We start from the raw sequence: 12,467 nt of genomic DNA on the forward strand, positions 1-12,467 counted from the left end.
CACAAGCATCCAGGACACAAGGCCTACACAGTATTTTTGAAAAGTCAGTATCTCTCACTGACGATAAAGGGGCATTCACTGTGGGCAAGGCACTCCGTGGGGACGGGTGGGGTTGGGGCTACCAGGCAGGCCTCGGACCAAGTTTGCAGCCAATTTTCTTTTTCCACCATCTCTAGAGTTGAGTAGTTGCCAATACAGCTAAAAGCTTTTGGAGACAACCCTAAGACACAGATAGGGAGACCCCCACTCTCCCCAGCCCCCGTCTTTTCCATGGAACTTAGCAGCAACTACCAGGGGCACCATCACAGAGCATTAATTTTTTCCCTTGCCTGGTTTCCCACATTCTGTGACCACCTCCGAGCATGCCAGGGAAAATATTGAGAGCCTAGGTAAACGAAGGGGAACCCAACATTCACCAGTCTGGCCTTAAAATAGCCAGTGAAACGCCCCCTTCCCAGAGAGTACACAGGCAGTGACTGTTCACTAGTGTGCCCAGAGCACCCGCCCACCCCACCCCAACAGCTCACCCCAACTCCCGTGAAACCCTATCTCAGACAGAGGACGAGGAAGCAGCCAGGCTGCTTGGCTGCCTCTTGCCTTCGGGCTCTGTGACTTAGGTGGATACTAACGAACACACAGTGACCTGATGCAGAGCAGTGCACGCCACTGGGCGGGGTGGACACCTAAGTGAAACATACGTCTGGGGTGGGGTGGAGGGTTGGACAGAGCAATCAGGCAGAGCCAAGAGGAAGCATGTTGGTGGAGGAGACAGGAGGCCTTGGGAGCTACAGGACGCACCCCAGGACTGGGCACCCAGGCAGAAGGAAAAACGCCTGCACGCTGCTGCGGGCCAGCCTGGGACAGCCCCAGAACTTGCTGCGGGATCTCAAGGCTGTGGATTCCGGATGGAGTGCATGCAGTGGGCACAGGGGCCCAACAGGAAGCATGGGAGACGAGAAGGAAGGAGGGGAGAAGATAACCTGGTGGGAGAAGAAAGGATGTATAGCATATACTATACCAGCATCAGCTTCTCAATGCTTTCCAAGGGCTCTCCATGTAGTTGCCAGATTTGGTAAATGAAAATGCAGGAAGGATGCTCAGTTAAATCTGAACTTCAGATCAACCACAGATATGTTTTTTTAGGAAAATTATGTCTCAGGCAATATTTGGATATACTTATCCTCAAAAACAAAATTTGCTTTCTATTGGAAATATAGTGTCCAGTTAAATATTAATTTTAGAAAAAGAACAAATAGTTTTAGCATAAGTATACTAAAGAATATTCACTGTTTATTCAGAATGCAAATGTAACTGGGTGTTCTGTATTTTATCGCACCCTCAACTAGAATGGCAACACTAAAGGGCCAAGATTGCTTCTGCCATATCCTCTCTGCAAGACCTAATACTATCCATTCCATGTGCTAAGTAATGTCGTACAGAAAAGCACACCCTGCCATCTGATTGCCCTGGCTGGCTTCACCCATTATTAGTCGTGTGATCTTGGGCAAGTAACATAATCACTATTTGCTCAATGTTCTCATCTGCTAAATGGGAAAATTCATAGTTGTCTGCCTCAGAGTTGTTATAAGGAAATATATGGATAAAGTCTTTACTGTGTCCTAGGCTCATGGAAAGTAGTGAGCTATCATTATCATTAGTATTATTATTTGTGGACACTTGACACATAAGGGAGTGTGACAGAAAGAAAGTAGCTCATGGCTGTTAGAGTGCCCCCTGAGCTGACCATTCTTTAATGCTCTGCAATCTCAAGAGAGACCTCACCTTTCCGGGCTTCTCTTCCTTGGGTTCCAAGATGCCTTCCAATTCTAAAATCCCATAATTTAAATAGATTGAATACATGAGAACCAAATGGAATAAAAACCATGTCAATAAAAATGTGTAAGGCAGGGGTCAGGCAGTAGAGGTGCAAGGGAGCATATCTCACTAGACAAATACGAAAGCCTGTCTCCTTATGCAAGACTCTGGCCTTCCCCAGGCTCTGCGCTTAGGAAGGCTGGGTGACCAGACTTAGCCAAAAGACAGCCTAGCTGAGAGCAGACTATTTCTACCTCGACTTGGATTTGCACCAAAAGGAGCCTAGTGTAAGTCCGAGCAGGCACAGCCTTCGCAGTCGGCGGCTAACACAGCTGCAATAAATAAATTCACAGCAGCCTCATGCCGGCACATCAGAGAAGCCACCGTCCTCACCATCCATGAAGCCTGTGGTGGCCCAGAGTTAAGCCTTCAGTAATCTGCAACATTTCTAGGTAATTTCGGATCTCACTAGTGACCTTTTTAGCCATTTCTCACTACTTCTGGGAAATTATCACTTAGCCACAGAGAAAATATTTGTCCCTCTCATGTTATTCGGAGGAAAGAGTGGGGGTACCGCAAGCCCAAGGACAGGCAGACACCTTCACAGCAGTGGCTTCCTCCCACGTGGCTCTTTTGGGCAGCAGGGGATGGAGGGGATGGAGAAGAGGTTTCGTCAGCAGCACTACTAACAACATGGCGTCGTTTCACACTGCAGTCCAGGAGCCTTTGAGGAATGATGCGAGGAGGAGAAGACACAGCATCCTAGCCCAGAATATTCACAATATTCTGGCAAAATTATTCTTCAGCATAGCGATGACTTAAAAGCCTGAGCCTCTCAGCACACAGGTGCAAACAAATAGAAGGCAAATGGAGTGCATCTGTGCTAAAATAACAGAGGATGGGCCTAACCAAGGTGAGAGCTTTCAATGGGCACATGGATAATTGGGGAAGAAGGTGAGAGTCTTGAAAGGAAGAAGAATGTTCTATGCAAAGATAGGAAGGTTTCAAGAGCACACAGGGGATGGGCATGAACGGCCGCCTAGCTAAGGAGCCAGGCAGGGGACAGGTGAAGTCTGGGCTCTAACTCATTAAGTTAGCTCACAGGATAGGTCACTCCAAAAAATTGGGTTTCCTTTAGTTTTTCCGACTGTGCTGTGATTTTAGGATATTTGCAAAAGCATCAAACGGCCTTCCAGTTTAAAAATACTTCCTCCTCCAACTTGAATTTCCACTGCAGAATTTTGATGAGACATTATTGGTGGAGTATAAACTGGTTCATCGTCTAAGGAGGGCACTATGGCAATAGTTTGAGAAATTACAGATACCTTTCTCTTTAAGAGCAGGTTGACTTTCTGGAATTTCTACAGCAGATATACCTGAACGTATATACCAGATATACCAGGTTTTTATTTCGGCTGTGTTTACAAGGCCAAACCGTTGAACCAACCTAAATGCCCATTACAAGGGGACTAGTTAAATCAGTTATAGTATTAATATATCTATAGAATAAATTTATAATGAATGTAGAGTTCTTTAAATACTGACATGGAACAATCTCTTAAAATACATTGTTAAAAAAAAAAGGCAAGACTCAAACTGACAAGCATCTACAAAATTCTTGAGCAGCCCTTCTAAAAACTGTCAAGGTCATCAAAACAAGTAGTCTGGGAAACTGTGAGAACCTAGAGAATGCCAAACAGGATGACAATGTAAGGTGGTGTCCTGGATGAGATCCTAGAACAGAAAAGGGACATTGGGATCAAACCAGTAAAATCTGATCAAATATGGAATTTGGTTAAGAGTAATGTACTAATGTGGGCTCCTTTGGTGTGTAAAGTACACCATGACAAGATGTGAATAAAAGAGGAAAAGTGGGTCACTGCGTATAGGAACTCCGTAGTATCTCTCCCACTTTTCTTTGCATTTGAAACTTGTCTAAAATAAAACATTTATTAAAACTAAAAAGAGGTAGAGATTATATCGTTGCTAATGCATGCATAAAGTAAGTGTGGAAGAACAAGCCACACTCTAGTAATTTGTGCTGCCTCCAGAAGAGGACTGGACCAGAGTTGCTGCAGAAAGCATCACCGCATGCATGTGTCTATTTTGAATCATACGTCATGCAAATTTACCATCCCTTTTAAAAGAGTGAAATTGACATTTTACAAAAATAAAACTGACTTTTTAATCCAAGTTAAGATTGTTTCTAAAAGACAACTTAGTTTTGCCATGTACTCTTTTTGAATAATGCATTCAACCAGTAGCCCCCAACGAGTTCAAGAACTTCGACTCATTTCTCCTCTTCATATTGCATGGCCAAAAAGTACAAGGCTCCAAGGAGAATGGATTGGGGACATGGAGCTTTTGAGGGAAGAGAGAACAATAGGCATTGGTCTGGGTAGATGGGGTCACACAGGAAGCTCCTGAGCAGCCAGGTGACAAAATGAAGGTACCAGAGGGATGGTGGGAGGAGAGACAAGATGCCAAGGGGCCAAGCCATCTGTCCCAAAGACTGACTCTGCTGACAATAAAATATGAGATTAACTCTGTTTCTACTCCCCTGTTGACTGTCTCCTATATCATCCCAGTTCTAGAAGGAACCTTCCTCTGCCTTTTGACCCTTAACCAAGAGGAACATACCAAACAGTGGGACTTGTGTAGAAGGCTCTGGACCACATGGGAGCTGGCCCAGGGGTCAATCTCTCCTACCCTTTCCCATTCCTCTTCTGTTTCAGCCACTACTTGCCAAAACCCACCGGGACCTGACAGTGATGTGAATTCAAATTCAACTCCAGGAGAGAAACTGGGCTCTTCAGGGGGAGCCATAAGGCCAGGAGAAAGGGCACAGGATTAACAGGTCCCCGAGCCAGCCCAGGGTGGGCAGCCAGAAGGACACCCACCAAGAAAGGCGGGGAAACGGTCAATAACTCCAGGTGACAAATTAAGCCAGCTACTCAGGGGCTCCAGTTTGGAGAATCTGTGAAGTCAAAACAGAGCTGTCGGAAACCAGGAAGGCGCTGTCAGTTTTACTGTATTTTTCCACACGTGTTTTTTTTTTTTTAATTTGGAAATGTTCGTGGGGAGTTGGGAAACGCAGGCTGGAGAACTCCTGGAGTCTGAGAGGGGAGAAACTCTTTGCTTGGACCTCAGTGTAATTCAGATCAGCCGCTCCCCCAGGGCATCAACTGCTGGTGGCAGTTAGGTTGCCAGCTTTACCACCCTCCCTCCCCTGGGTGCAACCCCCGCCCCCGCCCTGTGGAAACATCCTCGCCTCCTCTAGTTTGCACCGCCCTTTGGTGCCAGCGTGCAACCTCCTGCCAAATCACACCAACAGCATGCTCCATCTACCAGCCACACTGGCTTCCTTGTTGCTGAGTCCAGCAGCTGCTTAACAGGGTGTGCGACACCCCCGAAGTGGGCACCAGGGAAACCTGGGGCGGGGAGGCCAAGGAGAATTCGAACTCTCTGCATTTACCCAAACTGATATGTTGGCAGCACCTCTGCTTTCACAGTGCCTACCAAGAGCACTAGCCTGTGGAAATTCACTAAGAGGAATTGGTAGGTACAGGATGTTTAATGGGATCATGTGCCCCATTTGGGGGAGGGGACATGCAGGAAATCAGCATCTACAGTGACAGAGGTACCGTGAGGTTTACCTGCCCTTTGGGTATTATATCCCTTGAGCTTCTTGATCTGACCTTCTAGGCACAAGTATTTGCTGAGCACTTACTTCCTAAATTAGAAGGAGAATCCTCATCGCCAGGGAACATTGAAATAGCACTTTCTACACCAGAGGGCACATCCTCATCCTAGCCTACTCTTGTAGGTTATTTTAACTCCTCGCAGAGCTGACAACTTGACTTTGATATTAAAGATAAACACAGAGTAATTGGGCTAGCTGTCTTTGGACTCAGTTGACAAATTCTTTTCTTTTCTCAGTGCTTGCCACCCCCTTACACACACACACTCATGAGTGCATGCTTGCACGCACACCCTTCCTCTTCTCCTTGGCTATCGGCAAGAATTGCACTCACCCAAAGGGCACACTGGATCTGACAGCCCCTAAATAGCTGCTCTTCACATGGCTCCACACGGGACATGTTTCCCCACAATGCGGCCAGAGTGGCAGTGCTGAGGCCAGGGCTCCTTCACCGGGTGTGGCCTATGCCCGTGGGCATCCTCACCCATCGCAGCCCTCACCCACCTGAAGGCACATGCTGCCTCCCGCCGCAGGCTGCGCTGCTGAACCACAGTTCCCCTACTGTTCTCTGACCTGGGGATGAAGGAAAGGGGGAACACGCACACACACAAAACCTCCCTTGAAAAGATTACTGTGATTATTACCAACAGGAATGGCTATAAGCCAACCTGCTCTCCAACCCTCCCGAGCACCAAAACACCTCAGAGTCTCTTAAAGCCCCAACATAAGACTGGGTTCTCCTGCGTTTTGCTCATGAAGGCTGCTGGGCCGGCACTTAATGCCGCCCTTACCCACAAGGCCAATGAGCAAAGAACGAAGCAGTCAGTAGCAGGTGTCTGAGCCCTGGGTCCCCATGTCTGCATCAATCTTGAAAGGCAGATAGGTGTCCAGGGTCCGGCACTGTTGGCAATTGCTTTGCCCAACGTTGTTTGAGCAAAGGCTTATTAGAACCCAGCTGTGGGGGCACCTTGTGCTTAGGCTTACGTGTAGAACCCTCCCGCTGTGATGTGCTGTCTCCACTCCTCACCTGCCATGAATATCAGTCTTTGACCCCTGCCCTGCCCTTCCACTGGCCACTCTAGTCACTATTAGGAGTTGCGAGCAAGTATCGGGAAAGGAACTTAAATTCTGTTTCAGGACTTGCTACACACATACTTACACTCCATACATATTTCAGACTGGAGTCTCAGAGAAAATGAACTCTTATGCAGCCTATATTGATCTACAATAGACACAAATAAAACCCATGATACATAATGATTAAACATAGATGGTAATGGGAGATAAACAAAGAAATCTGAAGGATAGAAAGGTTGGTGATATATTTACATAATAGCCAAGCAATAGGATGATGGACTGAATTTAAGTTATGGACAAATTAAGTGAGACATTGAGAAAAGAATTTGTCAACTGAGACCAAAGACAGCAAGTCCAATTACGCTGTGAATATTCTGCTCAAGAGAGTCCATATGTGTATACACAGATACAGAGGGACTCATTAGGTACAGTTCAGGGAACTAGCAATCACTCCTTCATTCTTCAAATAGTTACCGAATCCCCACTATGTTCCTGGCTCAGGCTAAAACCAGGTATTTGGTATGTTTCTCTCAGAGCAGACATATTAAAAGCCCTGCTATTTCCAGAGAAATCAAGTTCCGTTTTGGAAAACAGGCGCAGAAAAAAAGCCTCAAGGAACAAATGAAGAGGAAATTTTCTATGTGGTGGTAAATTTGGAAGCTTTCAAGTACCCTTTATTCATTATTGAGAAGATCTAGGAATATTAAACTTTGCACATGTCTATGAAATGCATTTATGAGGCACTAAATAGAACCCGGGTCCTACGAATTCATACCACGCCTCAGCTGTGTTCTGCCTTGTGTCTCATGCATGCGGCAGCCTATCCGAAAAGCGTCAGTTGAAGGATCTAACGTACATGCACCGGAACAGAATAAGGAATATACCAGTTTTTATGCCACTTTCACAGTGTACGTTCTAATACACACACACACACACACACACACACACACACACACACACATACACAGTCTTTCTCATATGGGAAGTCTAGGTTTTAGTTAAATTCCAGAAAGACTTCCTTCCAACAATTGGAAGATAATTGAAACCTCTGATTGAATCCGTTTCACAGTTGACTCACAAAAATGGGAGGTTAAAAATAAATAATAATAGTGAACAGGTCATTTGGCAAGTAGCTGAAATCCTGAAGCTAAGCATATCGCATAAACATCAGACCATCCAATCTTGCAGAGGGTCATACCGAACCACTATTTGGTATCACTCACTGGTGAAAACACTCACATGAATACACAGCTGCTAGAACAGCTTTTTTCCTTAGGATCCCTGGGAGTTCAGTGCCTCATATAATTAACCTGTCCATACCATGCAACACAGGGGTCTTCGAGCCTTTGTCTAGCCCTCCTGTCACTATACGGTGTGTCTGCCCCACACAAGCACAGACACGAACCCATTCCAACCTTATACTCCTCTCTGCAAAACAGATATAATTTCATCCAGGCCTATTCCTAGATGCTTTCGTGATGTGATTGAGATCCAGGAGAAAGACAAACAGCAGCCCAGGAGGTGCTAGGCTCCAATAAAACACAAGAGCCCCAAAACCAAGGGGTTTCGTTTTAGCTACTTGTCAGCCCAGACACCTGGCCTGTAGGAGCCCAGCTCACCAGCACCTGCGTGTGGCTGAACTTTCTAGACAACGGCATTAGGTACCAACTCTCGGGAGGAAACCAAATCAACAGCAGGTGCCCACCACTCACTCGTTGTCTGTGAAACCAGACAGCACCAAGGGTTTCCTTATGCACTGATGATGAAGCTTGCAAATTGGAAGCAAAGAAGAATTATAGCGGGGCAAAGGCACAAGATAGAGGCTCAGCCAGGAATGAGGAGGCTCATGGCCAGAAAGCTTGCCTGTCAGGTGAAGAGTCACTCACGCCTGTCTCTGTCCACCCAGTGCCGACCATCCCCACAGATCAGATGAGCTCACCTAGCTCATTCCTACACATCAACACAATTCCTTTGCAGAGTCTGGCCTGCCTCTCACGCAGCAGGCGGCCAGAGAGGATTCTGCAAGGAGGTTATAGGAAGCCACCAGCCCCTAAACTGGGGCAAGAAGAGAAGAAATAAGCACAACTGAGTCATCTGTCAAAGTTGGGGGGAAAAGTCAGAGTTGACTGAACAACAGCTTTTTAACTCAGGCAGCTACTCACCTGGGTCTGGCATGAGAATTGACAGAGAAAGTCAGGTCAAAATCCAAAATCCACATGAGCACAGTCCGAGGGTCTCTACCCCACCGTGTTGCCCCTGTCCCTGAGTCCTCAGGCGTGGCTTAGCTGCCCAACGACTTGGCCCTGATAAATTCAGCAGGGTTGCTGCAGGGCTGCAGGGGGCCTAGCCTAACCCCACCACTATTCCCCGGCCTCTGACCCGCTTTTGCAGCAGAAAGCACAGCGCTTGTGTGCGGAACACTTGCGCTCGACATTGACTGAGCCCACAGAATACCTCGATCCGATCTTTTATAGTGCTTTGTTTATTACCTGTGTGCCCTTATTTCATAAGGGAACCGAGAAAGAGAGAGAGCAAGGAGGGAGGATGAAGATGACTATTAGCAGCGATCCAAAGACAGCTTTCTTAAGCTTCATTCATAGCCACAAATGTGGCCGAACAACCTAGCAATTGTTCTCTCAAATGTCACCTTTCTGTATGGGCCACTGTGCCCATCAAACCCGACTCTCTGAGTTTTGCTCCCCCCCCAAGCCCCCCACTAAAAAAATTGCTGTGTGATCCTCCAAATATCTCCAGAGAAATTGAGCTAACAAGGGAAGCTTTTCTTCTTCTCCCAACCACCGCCCCCCCTCCGTTTTTTCTTTCTTCTTCATGCAGTTGAACAATTTGGCTCTGTTCTGGGTGCATTCCTGTGGCCCATTCTCTTTCAGTGCCCTGTGCAGGGCTGAGGCCAGGGACCAGGAGAACACAGGCCCACATTCAGCCCCAGCACGGTGCGGAGAGGGGGGTGGGGTAGAAAAGTGAACCGAATGTACCTATGGTTGTTGCGTCACCAACTTAATACCTGGGCAGAGAGACAAAGGCTCTTTAGAAAAAGCCCAGGCTGCAGGGTGAGCCATTCCCCCACCCCGCCAGGAGTTGAAAAGATAACAAAGCTGAAAACGAGGCAGGAACATAATTAAAGTTTTCCAAGTCATTTCAGGAGCTATTACGAATGATGACAGAGGACTCACTGCTGGCCCTTTGATGGCCAAGCTCTGCTCATATGTGAAGAGAGCCTTTCTCCCTGTGTGTGTGTGTGTGTGTGTGTGTGTGTGTGTGTGTGTGCGCACCTATCCATTTCTGGGCAAAGTGACCAATACTCTCAGAGCCTTACACCAGCTCACATAAACAGAGGTGGAGCCATGACCTGGAAAGTCCCTGACTTGAGGGGATTCTACAAAATGAGGAAGCCCTTACAACATGAACTCTATTTTGTTCTTAGCAAAGGGTAAGTGGGCATTTCAAAGTTTTGATTCGTGTATGTATTTCTGCTTGGGATCCAGGATTCATACCTGCCCATGAAATGGGTGGAGGTCTTAGGAGGAAGCTCCGATGATAAAGGAAAGGGTTGAATCACTGCAGCCTCAGCGAAGCACACAGTGCTTAGGGGACCTCTCTTCGGAAGGGTGCCACACGGGGGATAGGCAGAGAGGACCCCTTGGAGACAACACCTCATGGTCCTTAGCTCCGTGGTCCTCAGCCAAAGTTCTTCAGTAAGAAAGAATTTTTAGCCAGAAAACTGGAGAGCACGGACAGAAGGTTCCAGGCCTAGAAGGTAACAGGGAAATAAGAACGGGACAGATACGCACTTGCGCTCCAAACCGGGTTTTCTATTTCATAGTTAAAAAAATAAGCACACACTTTGAAAACAGCTCTAAATCACAGCTTCATTGATGTGTTTTTCAAGAAGACTGTAAGCTGCATGAGAACCAAGACTGTGTCTCTGAATCCCCATTCCGTACCACATTTAAGTACTAAATCACTCCTGGTGAATGTTGAAAAATGGCAGATTCACAAGGAAGGGAAAGACAAACACGCGGGGGTGTGCTGGGGCCAGCTCATCCCCATTCACGGGGCCGATCGTTAAATTTATAAGAGTTTTGCAAGCCCGCAGTTAAACACAGCCACTATTAAACATGAAACCCTATAAACTTGCAATTAAATAAATTAGGTTAAAAACAAAGGTACATAAGCTTATCACATCCTATCTGACAGTGTCTTACTATTATCTGTGCTCTTGAGCCCATTTACCTCAAGAAGACTGACTATAAGCTGCATGAGAACCAGGACTGTCTCTGGGGAGATTGTGTCGTCTGTATGGGGGAAATGCTGGATAACCATGACTATGGCCATTTCTTCTCTACTCTGTGTTCCATGATGTCAGATTTTTAGCTTAAAATTGGTTACAGGGAGGAACATTAACCCCATGGAAATCTAAAGATGCTACAAATCAGGGTTGGATTTATGGTTCCATAATTGCCTAGACTTAAGCAAGTAATGAAGAAAATATTAATAATGCAGATTAAACATAAAGGCATAGTTGTTACATTGTAAGTAGCCAAATATATATAATTTTTTCTCAGATTCTCACAGTTTTCAAAAACTATTCTGTGACTCTGTGAAGAAATCAGTGACATCACCAACTAAGAAGGGGGGTTACAAATACATCTTCATTCTTTCGTCTTATTCCCTAACAAAAATGAAGATATCTACCAGCATTTAGATTGGAATTATACTCTTTCATTATCTGCAAAAGAATAGCCAGTGAAACGTTTTCTTGAGAATCAATTAGCTATATGGAATTTACAATAAAGGGTATTGCTTATTTTATAATTATTTGCAAATTGTGTGCTCTGCATCCTTCATATCAATAGGATTTATAATTGCTTATGTATATGTAGAAACACGAACATATTTGCTTCAGACAGTTGATTGTTAAATTTTACCAGCACACCGCTGTCCAATACCGTGACTGCCTCTGAGGAAAAGGGGTAGTCTTAATGGGTTACAGGATGATATAGTCAAACAGAAGTATACGTAGTATACGTAGGTGAACAAGGGTGTGTGTGTGTGTGTGTGTGTGTGTATCTGTGTCTGCGTGAGTGTTGTGGGTATGTTTTGGGGAGCAGAGGGTCCCCTGTTCTATACTGCGGTTCACCTCCTGAAACTTGGCTAGATACTTGGAATCTCTTGCTACTGGTCACAGAAGGACAACATGGAAAAGCTAGTGGAGAAAACAGTGCTTGTTAACTGCCAGGCATTGCCCTGCGCACTTCAAATGGATTATCATTTTAAATGTTTTACAACAGCCTTTTGCAATAGGTACTCTCAGCTCAACTTTGTTGATGAAGAAATTCACGCTGAAAGAGGTTAAATAAGATTCTCAAGATTTGACTGCTTGTAAGTGGTAACGCTGAGGGCAAGGCTGGCTTCCTGGGTGTGCAATCAGGGTAATCACCCATGGGACCATGCCTGGGGTGTAGCGCTCTACAGATGCCGTCTTAAAATTCTTAATAATTTTATCTTTGAATCTGTGTTTTGTAAGTAAAGTCAAACGGAGCACCCCTGGGACCTTGCAGCCTCTACTTGCATCTGGTCCTGCCTCCCACTTCCTGCTAGGCTTTCTGGGATGGGTTCTTGGCCCCCTGCTTCTTATCCCCAATGCTCTGGACCTGCCCCTGACCAGTGCCTACCACCTGGAGCAGCACCTGGGTTCTGCAGACAAGGAAAAGGGGCTTGTCATCAACCGTATGACATAGGCACGCAGAAGGGCAGGGTCCAGTGCCTGCCCTGGTCTACTTCAGAGAGGAAGTTCCCAGCCATTTCCCACTGGGATGTGGAAGGAGCCTCCCACCATCCCCCAGTTCAGATTCTC

The 12,467-nt window shown here is 46.2% G+C and overlaps 1 long non-coding RNA gene across 1 annotated transcript in view; it reads right to left on the reverse strand.

The window, feature by feature from the left end:
* The window catches only part of LOC140849195 (uncharacterized), a 77,718-nt gene extending 68,647 nt beyond the window's left edge, over positions 1–9,071 (reverse strand). The window contains exon 1 of the long non-coding RNA XR_012130860.1: positions 8,755–9,071. This is a non-coding gene — a long non-coding RNA (uncharacterized lncRNA). The remainder of the gene's footprint in view (positions 1–8,754) is intronic.
* Between the last annotated feature and the right edge of the window lie 3,396 nt (positions 9,072–12,467).

This window comes from Manis javanica, chromosome 4 (assembly GCF_040802235.1).
Source record: "Manis javanica isolate MJ-LG chromosome 4, MJ_LKY, whole genome shotgun sequence".
Classification (NCBI taxonomy): Eukaryota; Metazoa; Chordata; class Mammalia; order Pholidota; family Manidae; genus Manis; species Manis javanica.